Source organism: Ursus americanus, chromosome 12 (assembly GCF_024610735.1).
Source record: "Ursus americanus isolate L20-20 chromosome 12, mUrsAme1.1.p, whole genome shotgun sequence".
NCBI lineage: Eukaryota > Metazoa > Chordata > Mammalia > Carnivora > Ursidae > Ursus > Ursus americanus.
In genome coordinates, this window is record NC_142138.1 from 9,792,958 (window position 1) to 9,814,249 (window position 21,292).

The following is a 21,292-nucleotide window of genomic DNA, read 5'->3' on the forward strand; positions in this document are numbered from 1 at the left end:
GATTCCTCCAGCTTTGTTTTTCTTTCTCAAGAGTACTTTAGCTATTTGGGGTCTTTTGAGGTTCTCTACAAATTTTAAGATTCTTTGTTCTAGTTCTATGAAAAATGTCATTGGCATTTTGATTGAGACTGCATTGAATCTGTAGTTTGCTTTGGGTGGTATAGACATTTTAGCAGTATTCTTCCAACCCTTGAGCACAGAACATCTTTTGCATTTATTTGTGTTGTTTTCAATTTCTTTCATTTGTGTTGTACAGTTTTCAGAGTACAGATCTTTCATCTCCTTGGCTAAGTTTATTCTTAGGTATTTTATTCTTTTTGATGCAATTATAAATGGGATTTTTTGGTTTAATTTCTCTTTCTGATAGATTGTTACTAGTATATAGAAATGCAACTGGTTTCTGTATGTTAATTTTGTATCTGAGTTCAGTTATTCTCACAGTTTTTTGGTGGAGTCCTTATTTTTTAAATTTTACTTATTTTTAAAGATTTATTTATTCATTTGAGAGAGAAAGCAAGGTGCGCATGTGCGAGCAGGGTGGGGGCAGAGAGAGAGGGAGAGAAAGAGAATCTCAAGCAGACTCCCCACTGAGCACAGAGCCTGACGAGGCACCTGATCCTATGAACTCGAGATCATGACCTGTGCCGAAATCAAGAGTCAGATGCTCCACCGACTGAGCCACCCAGGCACCCCATTTTTTGGTGGAGTCATTGGGGTTTTCTGTATATAGTGTACTGTCATCTGCAAATAATGACAGTTTTACTTTTTTCTTTCCAATTTGCATACCTTTTATGTCTTGATTAATTTCTGTGACTAGGACTACCAGTACTGTGTTCAATGAAAGTGTTGAGAGTGGGCATCTTTGTCTTGTTCTTGATCTTAGAGGAATGTTGAACATGTTAACTGTGGGTTTGTCGTATATGGCCTTTGTTATGTTAAGGTATGTTTTTTCTATATCCACTGTGTTGAGAGTTTTTGTAATAAATGGATGTTGTTAATGTGGTGTATCACATATTTTGTCTGAGTATTGCTACTCTGGTTTCTTTTCGTTTCCATTTGCATGGCATATCTTTTTCCATCCCTTTACTTACACTGTGTGGGTCTTTTTTTTTTTTTTTTTAAGATTTTTATTTGAGGGGGCGCCTGGGTGGCACAGTTGTTAAGCATCTGCCTTTGGCTCAGGGCGTGATCCCGGCATTATGGGATCGAGCCCCACATCAGGCTCCTCCGCTATGAGCCTGCTTCTTCCTCTCCCATTACCCCTGCTTGTGTTCCCTCTCTCGCTGGCTGTCTCTATCTCTGTCAAATAAATAAATAAAATCTTAAAAAAAAAAGATTTTTATTTGAGAGAGAGAGTGTGAGTGAGAGAGCACAAGCAGGGAAAGCAGCAGAGGGAGAGGGAGGAAGACTCCCCACTCAGCAAGGAGCCTGATGTGGGACTTGATCTCAGAACCCTGGGATCATGACCTGAGCCAAAGGCAGCTGCTTAACTGACTGAGCCACCCAGGCAGCCTTCACTGTCTGTGTCTATATCTGAAGTGAGTTTCTTGTAGGCAGCATGTAGGTGGAACTTCTTTTTTAATCCACTCAGTCACCCTATGCCTTTTTTTATTTTTAATTTTTATTTTTTTAATTTTTATTTTTTTAAAGATTTTATTTATTTATTTGATAGAGAGACAGCCAGAGAGAGAGGGAACATAGGCAGGGGGAGTGGGAGAGGAAGAAGCAGGCTCCCAGCAGAGTAGCCTGATGTGGGGCTCAGTCCCAGGACTCTGGGATCACGCCCTGAGCCGAAGGCAGACGCTTAATGACTGCGCCACCCAGGCGCCCCTACCCTATGCCTTTTTTTAAAAAAAGATTTATTTTTAGAGAGTGGGGGAAGGGGCACAGGGAAATGTGGGGGAGGAAGGAAGTGGGGGGGAGAATGAGAGGGGGAGAATCCCAGGCAACTCCCCACTGAATGCGGACCTGGAGGCTTGATCTCACAATCCCGAGATCGTGACCTGAGCCAAAATCAAGAGTCTAGATGCTTAACCGAGTGAGCCATGGGGGTGGCCCCACTCTGTGTCTTTTGATTAGATAATTTAGTCCATTTACATTTATAGTAATTATTGATGGGTATGTACTTATTGCCATTTTGTTTATTGTTTTCTGGTTGTTTTTGTAGTTCTTCTCTGTTTCTTTCTTACTTTCTAGGTCTCTTCCCTTGTGGTTTGATGGTTTTCTTTAGTGTTACGTTGGTGTTCCTTTTTTTCTTTCTTTTCTTTCTTTCTTTCCTTCTTTTCTTTCTTTTTTTTTTTTTTGTATCTCTTACAGGTTTTTATTTTGTGGTTACCATAAAATTCATAAATATCTACATAAATATATAGCAGTCTATTTTAAGCTGATAGTTGCTGAAGTTTGAATCCATTCTAAGAGCACTACATTTTTACTCCTCTCTCATTTTGTTTTTTTGTTGTCATCTTTACATCTTTTTTTTTTGCATATCCTTAACTACTTATTGTAGTTATAATTGATTTTACTGTTTTCATTTTTTAATCTTTAAGCTCGCTTTTTATTTAAACAATTTTGTGTTTTGTATTTTTGTATTTTCATTCAGAAATGAAGGAGAGATAGAGTTTCCCAGACAAGTAAAGACTGAAGGAGATCATCATCACTAAATCAGCATACGAGAAATGTGAAATGGGGGCACCTGGGTGGCTCATTTGGTTAAGCATCTGCCTTCGGCTCAGGTCATGATCTCGGGGCCTTGGGATCGAGCCCTGCATCAGGCTCCCTGCTCAGCAGGGCGTCTGCTTCTCCCTTTCCCTCTGCCTCTTCCCCCCACTCATGCTCACTCGCTCTCTCAGTGTCTTTCAAATAAATAAAATCTTTTTCTTTTTTCAAAGATTTTATCCATTTATCCATCATGACCTGAGCAGAAGGCAGACACCGAACTGACTGAGACACCCAGGTGCCCCTAAATAAAATCTTTAAAGAAAAGATTTTATTAATTTATTTGGGGGAGAGAGTGGTGGGAGGGGCTGATGGGGAAGGAGAGAGCCCTCACAGGCCAGTCCCACAACCATGAGATCATGACCCTAGCTGAAAACAAGAGTCAGATGCCCAACCGACTGAGCCACTCAGATGCCCTCATTTCACATTTCTTGTATGCTGATTTAGTGGTGATGGTTTCCTTCAGTTTTTGCTTGTCTGGGAAACTCTATTTCTCCTTCAATTCTGAATGATAGTCTTGCTGAGTAGAGTGTTCCTGGTTGTAAATTTGTTGGGAGGTTTTGATTGGTGATTCAGTCTCCTTACTAGTAATTAGTCTATTCTATTTCTTCATGATTCAGTCTTAGAAGGTTGTATGTTTCTAGAAATTTATCCCATTTTTTCTAGTTGTTCAATTTGTTGGTGTATAATTGTTCATAGTAGTCTCTTATGATCATTTGTATTTTGTGGTGTCAGTTGTAATATCTTCTCCTTCATATTTGATTTTATTTATTTGAGCCCCTCTCTTTTTTTTTCTTGGTTAGTCTAGCTAAAGGTTTGTCAATTTTGTTTATTTCTTCAATAAATTAATTTATATTGAAGCTTTAATTTCATTGATCTTTTTATTTTTTTAGTCTCCATTTATTCCTGTTCTGATCTTTGTTATTCATTCTGCAAACATTGGGCTTCATTTTTCTTCTTTTTCTACTTCCTCAAGGTGTAAAGTTAGATTGTTTAATTGACATTTTTCTTGTTTCTTGAGATAGGCCTGTTATCACTATCAACTTCCCTCCTAGACTGCTTTTGCTGCCTCCCATAAACTATATTGTGTTTCATTTGTCTCAAGGTTTTTAAAATTTTCTCTTTTTATTTTATTTTTTTAAGATTTTATTTATTTGACGGAGAGAGAGAGAGAGAGCACAAGCAGGGGGAGCAGGAGAAGAAAAAGTAGGTTCCCCACTGAGCAGGGAGCCTGAGCTGAAGGCCGCTGCTTAACTGACTGAGCCACCCAGGCACCCCTCATTTCTTTTTTGACCCTTGTTTAGCTCTTTTGAAAGATTACTTTATTGCTGAGTGGAGAATGGATTTGGGGGGCAGGTAGCAAAAATAGGTATGAGAGAGGGAAGGGGGGGGAATTAAAAAAACAGGCATAAGAAGATCATTGAAAAGATTATTACTGTAATCCACATGTGGGTTAATAGGGGCTTGGACCAAGGTAGTGATTGTAGGCAGAGTAAATGGATTTTCATCAATTTTAGGAGATGGTTGAATGTTGATTTTGAGCATCATTGAGAGAGAGGGATAGAGAATGACTAAATCATGCACAACTGGGTAGATGATGATATAGGGACTGGAGAAGAAATGGCATTGATTAGAATCGGTGTAGATATACTTATTGAGTTTGAGATGTCTGTGAGATACAGAGATATGAATAGGCACTTGTATATATAGGCTTGGAAACCAGAGAAGAGGTCTGAATTAGATAAAAGGAAATTGGGACTTGTTAACAGATGGTGTTAAGGCAGTGGTAGTAGATAGAATTCCCTTTAAAAAATAAAATAAAATAAAATAAAATAAATCAGGCGCCAGAGTTTTGAACTGCGCTGCTGAGAGTCGAGGATGTGTCCTCTGCGTGGTCACCTGGATGCAGCTCGCCATGGCCGTACCCTCCCTTAAGGAGCTGGACTCCTTCAAGTACAGCCACCTGCAAAACTTGGCCAAGAGTCTGGGCCTCCGGGCTAACCTAAGGGCAGACAAGTTGTTAAAAGCCTTGAAAGCCCACCTTAAACATGAAGCAAAAAAAGAGAATGAGAATGAGAATCAGGATGGAAGTCAAACTTCTGCATCGTCTTTTGATGAGGCTGCAGTGGAGATCAGCAGCCAGGAACAAGTTGAGAGGGAGCTAGTTGTCCATGTCACCAAAACAAGGAAAAGGTGCAGGATAGTCCACAGGAACCCTGACTCCCAGCAGGATCATTCAGAGATAGAAAGAAGTGATCACACTGAATTCCAGAATCAAGAGAAGCAGGAAAACCAGGATCTCAGAACTGATGCAGAAGTTCCTTCACCTCCAGATGAGAGCCAAGGAGAGGAGACTGCAGTTTCCTCAAGGAAAAAGAAAAATTGGTAATGAAGATTCAAAGGTACCTTCAGAAAAAAGAAGCCTCTCTACACAGATGTTTTCTAAACCTGGAAAAAGTAAAAGAACTATAAGCACTACTCTAAACTTTAAGAAGCTTCATGAGGCTCATTTTAAGGAAATGGAGTCCACTGATCAACATATTGAGAGAAAAAAATTTTTTTGAAGAACACAATTCATTTAATGAACTGAAGAAGCAGCCGATCACCAGGGAGTGGTGGTGACTCCAGTTCCTCTCCAGGGAAGGCTTCCTGTGGCTTATACTCCCACCAGCCAGCGCTGCTCGCAGGGCTGGCCTTTGGGTGCTGCAGACCAGAGCACCTTGTGTAGGAAGGGGTCTGCCAGGTGTTCCGTTCTCACAGCAACTAAAATGAACATCAGGTTTTCAGCTGCTGCCAAAGATAATGAGCATAAGCGTTCAACTGACCAAAATTCCAGCCAGGAAGTCTCCACATGTGACCATATCTGGGAGTACCCCAAAAGGCCAGACCATGCTTGGGACATACAAGTTAAAGACTACAAATGGGAATTCTGCTTCTGTTGTTACCCCATTCAGGTTGACAACTGAGGCAACACAGACTCCAGTCTCCACTAGGAAACCAGTGTTCGATCTCAAAGCAAGTCTGTCTGGTCCCCTCAGCTATGAACCACACAAAGAGAGGAACAACAGAAGCAACATGGGCAAAAATGAAAGGAGAAGAAAGCAAAGGTTTTGGGAGCTCAAAGAGGCCTCATTATGGCTGAAGATTAATTTTTTAACATCCTGTTAATATTACTTTATTCTGAACCCTTCTTTAGTGTAAATATTTTAATACTATCTTCCCCACTTTAGTCAAGACTTTTTTCTGCTCTTCGTTCACTATCTATATAGTGTTGGTGGGTTCTTCACATGCTGCATCTCTGAAAAGATGTTATTAACCTTAAAGCTCACTAATTCTTTGAAATGGTTTTTACCTAAGTCTCTGTCCAATTCAGTTTTCTAATGAGACTCATGCTATAGATTTTTGACCTAGATTTTTAATGTCAAGTTTCCTCTGCTGACATACTGGAATCCTCTTCTAGACAGAAGCATTTACCTGATGGCAGGTAATTCTACCACAAGCTTCAGTAGAACTTGGACCAATAACAAGCTGAGAAAGCCACCTCTTCCTCCTCTAGAAAATTGAGTGGTCTTAATGAAACAGGGAGCCATACGGGTTGGTAATGGCATAAATATTCTACTTATGTGAAGTGTTTTGTTACCTATGCACGTTTGTTCAGATCACTTGATGTAATTGCCACTGGTCACTCCATATATTCTTAAAAACTTTATAGCTCATTCTAGCCTTACTTATTTAAAAATATACAGGGCCATACTGAAATCTGAGGGTTGCTGCTTCAAGGATCAATACGCTCTGTCAGAGTTATGTCTTACTTCATGAAAAAAACTGGAGTTGCTTAGCATCATAGCCATGTTTGTTGCACCTAAGGGGAGCTTCTGAGCTTTGTAGTGATTAAGATTTTCATAAATGTTTTCTCAAGGTGGCCAAAAAAAGAAAAAAAAAAAACCCATAAATCAAGAAAAAAAGAGGACTGAGCACAAAAATTTCAACATTTAAGAGAGTGTAGGAGAGGAGTCAGGAATGAAGGTGAGAGGGGGGAGTCAATGAACTAGAAGAAAATCAGAATTTTTAGTGGCAAATAAGTCATGGAGGAAAGCTTTTATAAAGGATGAAAATGTGATTCACTGTAACTGAATGTTGCTAAGGTGGGGAAAGAAGCCAGAAAAAAGTAGGGGGCATGAGTGAGAGGTGAAGAGGAGACAACAAGAGTACATAACTCTTTTGAGATTGCATTCCTTTTGAATGTGAAGGGTTCTGTATTTGAAAGTTGAGGTGTAGTGGATTATCCAGTGGAGAAGTAGTATATATCATATGGTGAAGCTGTGGCCCTGGAATTTGAATGAGCGGTGAGGGTTAAAGAAATCTGAGAGTCATTTGTATGGAGATGGTAGATGAAGACTTTTAGGAGAAAAGGAAGCCAAAGATAGAACTGGGAGAGACCTACAATTAGAAATTTTCTTTAGATTGTTATTAAATAATATCATGGTACTCATAATTTACATAAGTAATTTTAGCATGGAGTTATTTCATCCAACTCATTTGTTCCAAGCTTTGGCTGAGACAATTCAGGTTTTGCTCTTCTTAAATTTGATATTGTTAAAAGCAAGATACAATACTCTAAATGCTCACAAAGAGTTGTCAAATAAGAGCATACATACTTAGGATCTAGTTTTACTGCCAGTATTAAGAACGTACCAATTTGGCTAGTTTTCCAGTAGTTGGTGTTTTGTGAAATATATCACTTGTAGTTACTGGATTAGTAGTGAGTCACAGTCTGGTTTTACGTAAACTCTTATTACTCTTGGTGCGTACAAGTTGTGGTATATAAATTGTATCACCCTGTTAGTCTGCTACCTAGAATGATCTAGAATATAAGACCCTCCTCCTAATGAATTTGTCTCTTGTTTATTATCTATCTCCTTGTAGATTATGGAATATTTGAGTTAGTGTCTGATCTTTGGAATTTTTGGTATGCAATTGAGATTGAAACTGTGATTTTGACATTTTTTTGTCTCAATTTATATCAAACTGTTGGGATATATGTGTTAAGACTCTTGTTGCAAGTTAAAGCTTGCTTAAGAAAAAAAAGAAAGTTATATAAGGATATCAGGACATTTCACAGAACCCAAAGGTAGGTATTGCAGCTGTATGTCTCTGGAATAGTGTAGAAGAGTCTGTAATTCCTTCAGCTTAGATCAGGAGTGCACACCTGGTTAATAAACTGGTTAGATTGATAAGTTTTCCTGGAACGTGGCATTTAATCTTGTAATAAAAATTTGTATGTGTGTGTGAGGTGTGAGGTGGGCAATTCTAGAATTCTGTTGGCAAATATAATCTAAAAGATATGTACTATCTAGAAATTCAAGGTATGGACTTGGGCTAATGTAGAGTTAATTAATGGTTCCAGTCATGGAACAAAAATCTATGTGCTACTTTAGGGATGTTGTACATCTGAATAGTTTCTGGCCCTTTATCATATATATATACTATATATATACACACAATATAGATGATAATATAGATGAATTTGTATATATATGATATATACATGTATATATATGTATATAGATGACATGATATACATGATATGTATATAATAGATGAATTTGTATATATATTGTAAAGGGCCATATGGTCTGGAGTCTTATTACTGCAGAGATGAAAATTGTACATGTTCCTTATTTTAGTGCTAATCTCAAATCGGTTGCTGTTTTAGAGTTTCAGTGTGTGTATTACATATATACATATATAATATACATCACATGTGTTATTATCACATTTCCAAATACTTGTTGAACTGTGCTTTTTTGTTTAGTGTGTACTATATGAAAACAACCACTTGATTCTATTAGCTCTTGACTGAGAATTCATTGTTTGTGAAAGATGCCAGATTGATATCCTGGAAATTGAAACCTTGTGTGAATGTGGGGTAGCAACAATGTCAGCTCCCAGATCCTGCTCTCTCAATGTACTTTGGTCTGATCTGCAGGAATAAAGCTCTTCTCAAAGATTATCGAATTTCTTTTTTCTGCCATTGTGAGTGAGAGTGTTGATATTCAAAGGGTTTTTTTAAGGATCAAATATATACTTAGTCTTTTCAGAAAGTTTAACTGTCAGGTTACTTTTTTGTTCCTGTATTTCTTTTCATTGTTCAGACTTGAGTTAATCACTTAAGATCAGTCGCCCCGATGGATTATTAATTGTATAAACAAACACAGGTTGGTATTAGAGTTCAAATCATACTCTTTCTTTCTCTTGTAATTCTTGCACACAAACAGCTTTTTGATGATGAGTAATAATAGCTACCATTTATTGACCACGTATATATATTAGATGTCAGATCAGATAAAGAGGCACTTTATATAAACTCATTCTTTTTCATCATTAAAACTAGCCTGCAGAGAATAGTTTTCATATAAGTATAAAGACACTGAGACTCGGAAAGGTTAAGTAACTTGCTTAAAGCAGCCCCAGCTATTAAGTGCTAGAGCATGAATTCAAACCTGGATTTGCCAAAGTCCTGCACAAGTGCACAACTTCACTGACTACTCATAAAAAAGTTTAACTTGTATTAAACATCAGAGAAGCAAGTCTATTATGTATTGGTAATGGTTGATTTAAAATTCCAGTCATGGACATTAAGGAGGGCACATGATGTAATGAACATTGGGTGTTATCTAAGACTGAACTTTACCTCTGAAACTAGTAACACACTCTATGTTCATTAATTGAATTTAGATTAAAAAAATAGTAAAAAAAAAAAAAAAAGATTTCTTATAAGGCAAAAATAAAAATTAAAAAAACTTCCAGTCCCAGTTTTGCTAGATACTCCATTGTTATATTCATAGATACTCCTGAATCACACTTTTTCTTTTAAAAAGGTAAGTTGTGGCACGTCTGGATGGCTCAGTCGGTTGGGCCTTCTTCTCAGGTCACAATCCCAGAGTCCTGGGATTGAGCCCCACATCGGCTCCTTGCTCAGCGGGGAGTCTGCTTCTCCCTCTCCCTCTCTCAAATAGATGGATGAAATGTTTAAAAAAAAAAAAAAGATAATTTGTTAAACTAATAGGAGCCGTCTGAAGAGTTGTGATCATGGATAGAAAACCTTGATAAGTGGTGCCTGGGTGGCTCAGTCGTTGAGCGTCTGCCTTCTGCTTGGGTCATGATCCCAGGGTCCTCGGATCAAGCCCCACGTCGGGCTCCCTGCTCAGCGGGAAGCCTGCTTTTCCCTCTTCCTCTGCTTGTGTTCCCTCTCTCTCTGTGTCTCTCTCTGTCAAATAAAGAAAATCTTTAAAAAATAAAGCCTTGATAAAATATAGTTTAAGTTTGAACTGTTCTTCATTATGCAAATCCATAATTTTATGTTGGCATTAACAGACTTTGAAATAGTGGGTACATACAAGCCTTAGCAGTCTAAGCATAACTCTGGGATCCTTTGTATGGAAAAATTTCCTAGGTGGAAGTGCTTTGAAAATTAGCTTTGAAAGTTAGTCCTTTAGTTATTTTACTTTGTATCATAAGCAGTTAGTGAGCACTTACTCTGTGCCAAATATTGTACTATGTATCATGAATACAGTGATAAATAAGACATAAGTAGTCCCTATCCTGAAAAACCTCAGTACCCTGGAAGGGAGAGATAAACAGTTTTTAAAAATTCATAATTCAGTTGATAAGTCCTATAATAAAGGAAGTAAAAGCTATACAAGAAAGAAGGGACACCTATTTGAGACCTAGATCAGAAGGGTTTCATAGAAAATGTGATATGTAGGCTAGGATAAGGAGGAGAAGTAAAAATTAGTAAAGTAACAGTGGACAGGCACAGAATTCCAGGCCTAAATAATGTGTGGAGGCCTGTTTGTTATGGGTTTTTTTTGATAACAGTTTTATTGAGATATGATTGACATACCATGAAATTCATTCTTTTAAAGTATACATTGAGTGGTTTTCGGTACATTCACAGAGTTTGCAACCATTATCACTATCTAATTCCAGAACTTTTTTTTTTTTTAAGAGAGTGAGTGGGGAGGGGCAAAGGGAGAGAGAGAATCTTAAGCTCCCAGCATGGAGCCCTACTTGGGGCTCAACCTCACAACCTTGAGATTGTGACCTGAGACAAAATCAGGAGTTGGAGGCTTAACCAGCTGAGCCACTCGGCGCCCCCAGAACATTTTTACCACACTGAAAAGAAGCCCTGTACCCATTAGTGGTCACTCCCTATTCTCTCCTCTCCCTGTTCTCTGGCAAACACTTATCTACTTTCTGTCTTTAAGGATTGCCTGTTCTGGACATGTCGTATAAATAGAACTCTACAGTATGTGGTCTTTTGTGACTGGCTTCTTTCACTTAGCATAATATTTTCTTTCTTTCTTTTTTTTTTTAAGGATTTTATTTATTTGACAGAGAGAGAGTACAAGCAGGGGGAGTGGGAGAGGGAGAAGCAGACTCCCCGCTGAGCAGGGAGCCCGATATGGGGCTTGATCCCAGGACCCTGGAATCACGACCTGAGCCGAAGGCAGATGCCCAACCGACTGAGCCACCCAGGAACCCCTCGCATAATATTTTCAAGGTTCATCCATATCGTAGCATGTATTAGTATGAGGGTCTGTTTTGAGGAATGGAAATGGGCAAGATTAAGAATTAAAAGTTCAATTGATTAGGATGACCAGTGCATAAAGTAAGAATTTGAGAATAGAGAGATGTCGTACTAGAGAAGTAAGCAGAAACCAAATCAAACGGAACTGTGTTTTAGAGGTATGGACTTTGTTCTAAGGGCAGTAGGTTACCACTGAGTGGTGTTAAGTACAAAAATAATATAATCAGATTTGTGTTTTGCATTTGCATAAAGAATAGGCTAGATGGACACAAAAAGGGCAGGGAGAATAGTTAGCATTCTTAAAAAAATCTGGGCAACAGAAAGATGTGAGATATGGCAGAGGAAATGGAGAGAGTGGATGGATTTGAGAGATTTAAAAGGCAGTATTGATTAAGACTTGGTGTTAGACTGAATGTAGAGGTGGAGGGAGAGGAGAGATAGTATCTAGAATGGCATTCGAAGCTTTAAGTTGGTCAGCAGAGTGGATAATGGTGCATAGACTCATTAAGGAGTTGGGTAACGAGACAGGTTTCAGGGTGCTGATCTATAAAGTGTTCTAAAATGGCATTGGAAAGTTGGTGAGATGAAAAATGTATTAGCCAGAACTCTTCATAGAATACTGTATGTTGTTTAGAGGAAAACTTTCATGAGTTTCCATAGAAGAAGGTAAGATCCCCTCCCTCACCTAGCTTCTTGCTTGAATGATGAGGCAGTTCCTAAACTGTATCCTGAGAAGCTCAAAGGCTGTTTTATTGAGTGGGATATGCAAAGTCAGAAGTCAGAGCTAAATATAAATAGTTCAGTAGAGGAGAGGCTGCTATCATTGTGTCGTCTTTTTTGCCTGTCCCTTTAATGGTTCTTACCCTTTCCTTTAGAATATTTATATAAGATTTATATAAATAGAATATTTATATAAGATTGGATTAAAGAGTATCAAATTGGGGTGCCTGGGTGGCTTATTTGGTTAAGCGTCTGACTCTTGATCTTGGCTCAGGTCATACTCTCAGGTTCGTGAGATTGAGCCCCGTGTTGGGCTCTGTTCGCGGCATGGAGCCTGCTTAAGATTCTCTTTTCCTCTCTCTCTCTGCCCCTTCCTCCTTTTTTTTTTTTTTTTAAAGATTTTATTTATTTATTTGACAGAGAGAGAGAGACAACCAGCGAGAGAGGGAACACAAGCAGGGGGAGTGGGAGAGAAAGAAGCAGGTTCCTAGCAGAGCAGGGAGCCCGATGTGGGGCTCGATCCTAGGACCCTGGGACTACGCCTGAGCTGAAGGCAGACACTTAATGACTGCGCCGCCCAGGTGCCCCTGCCCCTTCCTTTTTTCAAAAAAAGAGTATCAAATTACTAACCTGTTACATGTATCTATTGCTATGTAATAAAATACACCAAAACATAGTGGCTTAAAGCAACAATTTATTATCTCTAATGGTTAGGGTTTGGCTGGGCTCAAGGTTTTCATGAAGTTGTAGTCAGATAGTCTTGCTTAAGGCTTGCTCATCTTGAGGCTTGCTCATCTTGAGGCTTGCTCATTCAAATATGTAAAGGTTCATGGGCAAAATCATCTACATGTGGCCTTTCCATGTTGTCTCTGTAGCATGATAACTGGATTCCAAGAGCGAGTATCCCAAAAGGACCAGGCAAAAACTGTGTTACCTTTTATGACCTAGCTTTGAAAGTTATGTAGTATTCTTTCTGTTTTGCTCTATTTGTTGAGGTAGTCATGAAGTTCTGCCCATGTTTAGAGGAAGGGGACATAGATTTCACCACTCTTATAAGAAGATCATGTGGGATGGGAGATATTGTAGCAGGTATCTTTGCAAATATAATCTGCCACACCTAAATTGAGAGTCTTGTCCAGACTAGGATAGGTAACAAAGAAAATGACTTTGGAAGATTGAATACAATTTTGTACATATTGAGTTTAACTCCCTGTCAGAATTACTGGTGAAAATGTTAAGGAGTTTAGTTGCTAAGCAGTTACTGACTTTTTTCTACGGTAAATAATATTAATCAGAACCAAGACAGGAAACAGTATTTAACTAAGAATGTTTTCTAGTTTACCCTTGTTTCCTTATTCTTTTTTTTTTTTTTTTTTTTTTTTTAACCTGTGGCCAGGATTGTGGAAATTACAGACTGTTCCCTATTTAATGATGGTTTGACTTAGGATTTTTTTAAGGCTTTAGGATCATGTGAAAGCAGTACACATTCAGTAGGAACCATACTTCAGATTGTGAATTTTGATTTTTCCCAGGCTAGTGATATGTGGTATGATACTGTCTTGTGATTCTGGGCAGCAGCAGTGAGCCACAGCTCCCAGGCAGCCATGTGATTGCAAGGGTAAAGAGCCAATACACTTAATATTATTCTGTACCCGTACACCCATTCTGTTTTTTACTTGCAGTACCGTATGTATGCACTGAATTACGTGAGATATTCAACCCAGTATTATAAAATAAGCTGTTAAATGATTTTGCCCAGCCGTAGGCTAATGTAAATATTCTGAGCATGTTTAAGGTAAGCTAGGCTAAGCTACGATGTTCGGTAGGTTAGGTGTATTAAATGTATTTTAGACTTAATGATATTTTCAACTTACGGTTGGTTTATTGGGACGTAATTCCATCATAAGTTGAGAAAGATCTGTATTACCTTCATAAATCTTTTCTGTTATAAACATGTCCACATCAGAGTGTCCTATAAATTGCTTGCATTTTATATTTTAAACATCATCTTTATTCCTGTCATTTTTCTTGTAGGTTTATTTAAAAAAAAAATCTTGGTTTTTAAATTTTAGATGATTCTTCTTTCTCTTTCCCCATATATAATTAAAATTTTAATCTTCTGTTATATTTCCCAGGGAGATAATCTTTTAAAATCTTTGTCTTTCCTGTTTCCTTTCTTTTTCAGTTTTCATATTTGAAAGTAAAAATTTAAGTAGCTTGGGATTTTTTTTTTTAAAGATTTTATTTATTGTAGAGAGAGAGCCAGGGGGAGGAGCAAAGGGGGAGGGAAAGGGCAGGGGAAAGAATCTCATGCTGAGCCTGGAGCTTGTTGCAGGGCCCTGAAATCATGATCTAAGCCAAAATAACCAAGAGTTGGTTGCTTAACTGACTGAGCCACCCAAGGCACCCCTAGTTTGGGTTTTTTTGTTTTTTGTTTTTTTAAAGATTTTATTTATTTATTTGACAGAGAGAGACAGCCAGCGAGAGAGGGAACACAAGCAGGGGGAGTGGGAGAGGAAGAAGCAGGCTCCCCCGTGATGCAGGGCTCGATCCTGGAACGCTGGGATCATGCCCTGAGCTGAAGGCAGACGCTTAACGACTGAGCCAACCAGTCACCCCACCAGTTTGGGTTTTTATTAATTGAAATTCCTGTGTCCTCAATTCTCTTTCCCGTTATTAACAAATAATAAACATTCATTCCAAGAAAAATTAGGACTATAGAAGATTGAAAAAATGTAAATCACCCAAACACTACCAAGAGATTATTATATTTTGGTGTGTATTTCTTTTTTTTTTTTTTAAAGATTTTATTTATTTATTTGACAGAGATAGAGACAGCCAGTGAGAGAGGGAACACAAGCAGGGGGAGTGGGAGAGAAAGAAGCAGGCTCATAGCAGAGGAGCCCAGTGTGGGGCTCGATCCCGTGACGCCGGGATCACGCCCTGAGCCGAAGGCAGACGCTCAACCGCTGTGCCACCCAGGCGCCCCTGGTGTGTATTTCTTAAGACTTTTAAATTTTGGGGCACCTGGCTGGCTTAGTCAGTGGAGTCCACAACTCTTGATCTTGGGATTGTAGGTTTGAGCCCTATGTTGGGTGTGGAGATTACTTAAAAATAAAATCTTTTTAAAAAAAAAAAAGACTTTTAAGTTTTCCCCAAATACGGAGTCTTACCATTTGTACCATTTTATAAATGGCTCCTTCCAGTTGACATTTAGATTTGTCCCAATATTTTACTATTTTAACATCAATCTAACAGTTACTCCATGTTTTTTTTATTTATCCAATTATTTCTTTAAGGTAAATCTCTAGAATGTAGTTTTATGTCAAAGTGCCTGTATTATAGGGGTGTCTGGGTGGCTCAGTTGGTTAAGCATCTGCCTTTGGCTCAGGTCATGATTCCTGAGGTTCTGGGATTGAGCCCCTCATTGGGCTCCCTGCTCAGTGGGAGCCTGCTTCTCTCTCTCTTCCTCTGCCTCTCTCCCAGCTTGTGCATTCTCTCTCTCAAACAAATAAAATAAAATCTTTAAAAAAAATTGCCTGTATTATAGAGTAATAATAAAATTTCCCAGTTATTGTGCCTGATTGGCTCAGTCAGTGGAGCATGGGACTCTTGATCCCTGGGTCGTGAATTCAGGCCCCATGTTGAGTGTGAAGCCTACTTAAGAAAAAAAAAATCCCTATTATTTAAATCCTTGTTACTTTTTTTCTCTTCCACTAGAGAATTCTCTGTTTTTGTTTCTCTCTTGCATATTTTGCTTACTATCCCTTTCTCCTACAACACACACATTCACAAATAATTATCAGGGTGGAAGGAATCTTCATCATGAATTTGATTACTTAAATATGGACTTCATTAATCTCATTTGATTTATCTTTTCATGAAACATTTGTTGAACACTCTGTACTGTGCCCTGGCTTACAGAGAATGAAGACATGGTCCTTGTTCTTAGTGAACTGATAGTTCAGTGGGGAGGTAGACAGGCATACTGACAATGTAAATTAATTTGGTAAGTGCTGCCGTTTGTAAAGAGAAGGCATGACATGAGTGTAGGATGACTCTTCTAAAACAGTCTGTAGAGAATCAGGGAAGGCTGCTCAGGTTGAGTTGAGAGTGAGTGGGTTGAACCTTGGGTAATGCAAATTAGCTAGGCAAAGAAAAGTGGCAAAAGTGTCTCAGTATAGGCACAGAACATGCTAGATGTTAGCATGTTAGAGATAGAGATGATAGAGAAGCATGATAAAGCATCTCACAAGAAATATGGGTATTTTTGTATGATTGGAGCTTAGGGAAGTAGTGGGAGAACAGGATGGAAAAGAGGCAGAGACCAAGTTCTGAAAGGATCTCTATTGCCATGCTAAAAAACTATACTTCATTCTTGGGGGAAGAGAGTAAGGGGAATTATTCATTAGCTAGAAAAGCACAATCAATCTGGGTAGTATTTGTGGTGACAAATGAAGACCCATCACTCACATCCAGAGATGTGTCCGTTAAGTAGGTGAGATAGGAGGGGGATAAGGTGAGAACTGATGAGGGCTTAAAATAAGGCAGTTGTAGAAATAGAAGGAGGGAGATGCAATTAGGAGCTATTTATTTGGAATCCTTGCCATGGGAGATGTGTTATATTCTATACTTAATTAAATCATCCTGGGTATTTTGAATATTTACTATATGACAAGCACTGTTGGGGTCTTGGGATAAAAGGATGAATAAAGGGTTTCCTGCCTTGAGTGGCTTATTGTCTAGTGGAGTGCAACAGATTGTAAAGGGAGAAATTACCATGTAATATGAACTGTGTTATAGATGTATTATGAGAGCATAGAGAACTAAGTGATTATTAATTTCACATTAAGAGGTGATATTGAGCAGAATCTTGAAGGCATTTTGAAATTTTTTCCCATGTATCTTGAACTGTATTTAAAACATTTTATACTGTATTTTATGTTGTATATCTATCCAGTTACTAAACTTCTTTTGTTCCTTCCAAAAAGGAATTCCATAATGCCAAAAGGTGATGAAAAGGCTGTACCATAAAGTGCTCATTCTGGGCAGAAAGTACTAGATTACTGTTTCTTATTTGGAAAGCATGTTTTTACATGAGGTGAGGGAGGCATTACTTATTGCTTGTCTATCTCTCTTTCCTTTTGTTTTTTAAATCTATTTCTCTATTTGTTAGGGCATTGGCAACTTTTAGGGCTACTTTTAAGAAAGAATACAATATTATATTCCATTATGTGTTTGTTCTCAAAGATAAGAGTGGAGACTTGTCGCTAAATAGAATGGATTGATCCCCCTCCCCTACACACTTGTTTTCTTTCTTCCCTAAAACTCCACTGAATGATAGGAAGAAACAACAGAAAAGGAAACCTCCCATTGGATGGGAGGTTTCAATGAATGGAAAAAGTAAAATAAAGGTCTTAGAACTGAAGAAGCAATAAATTGTGGAGGGAGATGTGATGAGAAGCAAGTCTACACCCCCACAGGACCTTAGAGAAACTCTAGAAAGGCTCTTGGAAGCTCTAGGAATCTCTAAAGGCTTTAGGTGAGGTGTAGTGCTGGAAAAGAAATTGGTTGGAAGTCTGTAGAAAGTGTGGTTAGATACGCTGGTATGCTACCCTAGCTTATGTAGCCAAGTAACATTATTCCTTGTCCTGCAGGAAACTAAAGGTTTATTTTTTGGAAGAATTGAATTATGAAAGCTTTGAGTTAAGGGATTCCAGGCATATCAAAAGATAGGAATAAGGTACAGGGCTGGAAGTAGATTGACTAAGGGAAATGTAGTATGAAGTCACAAATGTAAAGTTGAGAGCAGTCTCCTTCTTGTGTGATTTTCCTCTAGACACATTTAAGCTTCTTGGGGGAACGTATGGAGTTAGGTAGACAGTTGGATTTAACCAGACTTAAGGCTTTGCCAGCTGAGGCTAAAGGTCAGAGGGATAAAATTCCAGAAGAAAAACCTGTGATGTTTAAGACAGTTACATAATATTATTGGACTTGCCTCACATTTCAAAATAGATACAGATATACAGTATTTGACTTTGAATCTGTCGAGTTAATTTTATTTATTTAAAAAAATCTTCAGTTAAATAGTTTAATTAGAGGTGAGGACTTTACTTTTGCCTCATTTACTTTTGGCTTTGGTACTTCTACCTCGTAGAGCCATTTCCTATTTCTGATATGATTTAGTTCTTTATTTGATATATGTAAGCCTGGTTCTTAGTATCAGCAGCACCTCTCATTTAGAATATATAACAAATACACATTTTTTTTCAAGTTCTCAAGCTAGGAAAATCTTTTACCAGTAATTTTCATTCCATATTTTTTATTGGTATCTGGAAACTTGAATTTTAGGCTTTTTCCTTATTCTCTTATTTTTTAGTAAGTACATCGTTTTCACATCAGATAATGGAATTTTATTTGCAATAATGCCAGGAAAATTTATTTTAGTGCCTGTTATCTTTAAAATTACATGGTGTTCATTAGATCATATCTAAGATACTTTCCTGTTCTGAAAATGCTATGATTATATGTTATATATTTTATATGGATATTATGAGATTCTTAATTTTATTCTGGTTACAACTACTAATCTTGTCCAAGGCTAAAGTAGGCTCTTAAAGAGTTTCAAATTCTCTAAGCAGCTACAAAGGTATTTAAATTGGACTACTATAACTTCATGGATATTGTTATGCATTCAGAAGAAGGAAATAACATTTGAGGAAGCTTTGCAGTTTTGTCTTTGCATACCCCTGACAATAAAGGTTAATATTGGGCTAAGAGATCCATTGCTTCTAAACAGTAGAAGAGGACTGGAATCATAAGAGATTCCATTTGGAGGAAAAACAGTTCTTTGGCAATAAAAATCTCAACGGGAAGCCTCTGAATCTCAATTTAAGGATTCTGTACAGAAAAAAAAAAAAATCCCACATTCTAGTGAAGCAACAGTTTTGCTAGCTTTGGATTCTTGGAGGGCCTATTGTAATACAAAATAAGTGGTATTTTTATGAATTAACATAGTTAAAACCATTGGGTAGAAAGTGCCTGCCTTTGATGTTTCACTTTATATTATCCATTGAAAATAAATGTTAAAAAATTCTTAACTGTTCATTGAAATGTTTAACTTTTGGCCTTCTTACACAATAAAATGTGTCAGCTACATTTCATGCTGGCCAGGTCTTTGAATCTGAAGAAGTAATTTATTATTTACGCCCATAGCTTTCATTTGTTTGGCTATGATAGGTTTATATGAAGAAAATTAGGGCTTATTGCTTTAGCAAATGTAATGAGCAATGTGGTTTTTTTTCTTTAGGATCAAACAGAGCATACTGAATCAGCAGGACTGGCTGGTGGTGCGGCAAGCATCATGAGTAAGCACAGGGAAGTCTGTTCCTCATCACGTGTGTAAGGGGAAAAAGGTAAGAAAACCAGTGTTCTGTTTCTATTAGAGATTGAACTTAAGAAAACAACTAAATCTATAGAAAATAATGCTCATGTATATATGCTGCTTCATTTATAACATTGCCTCTTGTTAAATCAGGAGTGTGGTTTTAAAAAAAGACTTGACTTAAGTCCAGAACAAAGGGGTATTTTTAAATAACTGTTGAATTATGTCAAAAATTCTGATTTTTCTGCCAGTGCTTGGCTTTTTCCTTTTGGAGTCAACTTTCACATTGAGGATAGAAAGGTAATTTCAGCATGAAAAAGAACATGGATTTGAGCAATAATTGTTAAGAGGAAAAAAAATCCAATTAATCTTATTTCTATTTCTTAGTCATCATGCAAGACTTAAGCAATTACCCCTAATTTGGGGGCAGGGAATCAGAAATATAGATTGAATTAAATTATTTTACTTTGTATTTTTAGATTAATTGTGAAGAGCAATAATTTCCAGCAGAAAATTGGAAGTATTTTACTAATTCTTGTAGAGCAGGAGTCATTGATTTTTTTTTTCCTGACTGGAATCATGTTTGGTTACTTTCAGGTCTTACAGTTACTGAAGGGGTAGAAAATGGTGGTGGTGGGGAGGGTATGTGGGTGAGATTAGTTTCAGAAACTGATTATGCTGTTCACTAATGGCATGTTGCATACTCTGGCTGAATTCTTTGATTTTTCATGTAAGTTTTGAGGATTGGGGAATGGGTCTGACAGTGTGTGATAGGAGACTGAGCTCCTTTCCTCTTGAGTTGAGAATGGAGCAGAGTGGCACTCAGTAGTGCCTTCCCGATCAAAACTTCTGGGCCTGCAGCTGGAAGAGTATTTCTTGTACCCTAGCTACCTAATGTGAGGGTGTATGAAGGGAGTGCCCTTTTCTGCCTTTACTGGGCAAAATCTTATTCTTCAGGCATTACCTCTTTGGGACGTTTTCAACACACTGTAAAAACTATCAACAATAATAAATAGTAAATAATCAGGGGTAATCAGTTATTAGAATATTTGTCATAGTAGCCCCAAAATACACCCTTGCCTCAGTCTGATTTAGCTTCACCTCTTCTTTGGCTCCGTAGCACTCTGTGCATATATCAGTTGGCACAGTGTTTTATATTTTAAGTTTACTCATCCATCTCCCCTGTGAGACATTAGGCACCATTAGGTCAAGGACATTGTCTTATTTGTCATTGTAATCTGATGGCTAGGACAGTGCCTGTTACCCAGTAGATACTCAGTAATGTTTGGTGCATGGAGATACACATGTTCATTGTAATTAGTAGATAGCATAAAGAGGAAGTACCAGTGAAGAAAACATAAAAGGAGCAATCAGATCAGTGCTATAAAAGTGGGTCCCCCTATGACTGAGATTCAAGAGAGTGTCCAAAAGAACTCTGGTCAGCAGGATAAAAAAGAAGAGGTCTAGAAGTCCAACATCAAATGAAGATGTCCTCAGGAAAAAACTGTTCTAAATTAAGTAATTGTATTTCGTTTTTGAGATATACATGTGTAATATTTAGGGACTTCTATTTTGAATAAGAGTTGGATGCTTTTATAAGAAGACAAGTAAAGAATCCTGACATAAGGGGTACCTGGCTGGCTCAGTCAATGGAGCATGTGACTCTTGATCACAGGGTCATGAGTTTAAGCGCCACATGGGTGTGGAGCCTACTTAAAATAAATTAATTAATCTAAAAAATGAATCCTGACATAGGATTTAGATCCTCTGGGGGACTCAGCTTATGTAGTGAGAAGACTGCCCCTCTCTCAAATCCTCAGGAAACCACAGGTTTTTCTTTGGAAAATGAAACTAAAGATACTCAAGATTTGGGGACACTA

At 37.9% G+C, this 21,292-nt stretch overlaps 1 protein-coding gene and 1 pseudogene across 2 annotated transcripts in view; both read left to right on the top strand.

The window, feature by feature from the left end:
* The first annotated feature begins 1,928 nt into the window (after nt 1–1,928).
* Nucleotides 1,929–12,714, top strand: LOC123793695 (nucleolar and spindle-associated protein 1 pseudogene; annotated as a pseudogene).
* Nucleotides 12,715–17,010: 4,296 nt separating this feature from the next.
* ZFYVE9 (zinc finger FYVE-type containing 9) overlaps nt 17,011–21,292 on the top strand; it is a 118,913-nt gene continuing 114,631 nt past the window's right edge. The window contains exons 1-2 of one of the 2 annotated variants that reach the window (XM_087865873.1): nt 17,011–17,129; nt 19,338–19,443. The gene's annotated coding sequence lies outside the window, so the exon portion shown is untranslated. The remainder of the gene's footprint in view (nt 17,130–19,337; nt 19,444–21,292) is intronic. The other variant, XM_045799543.2, reaches the window with a different exon arrangement.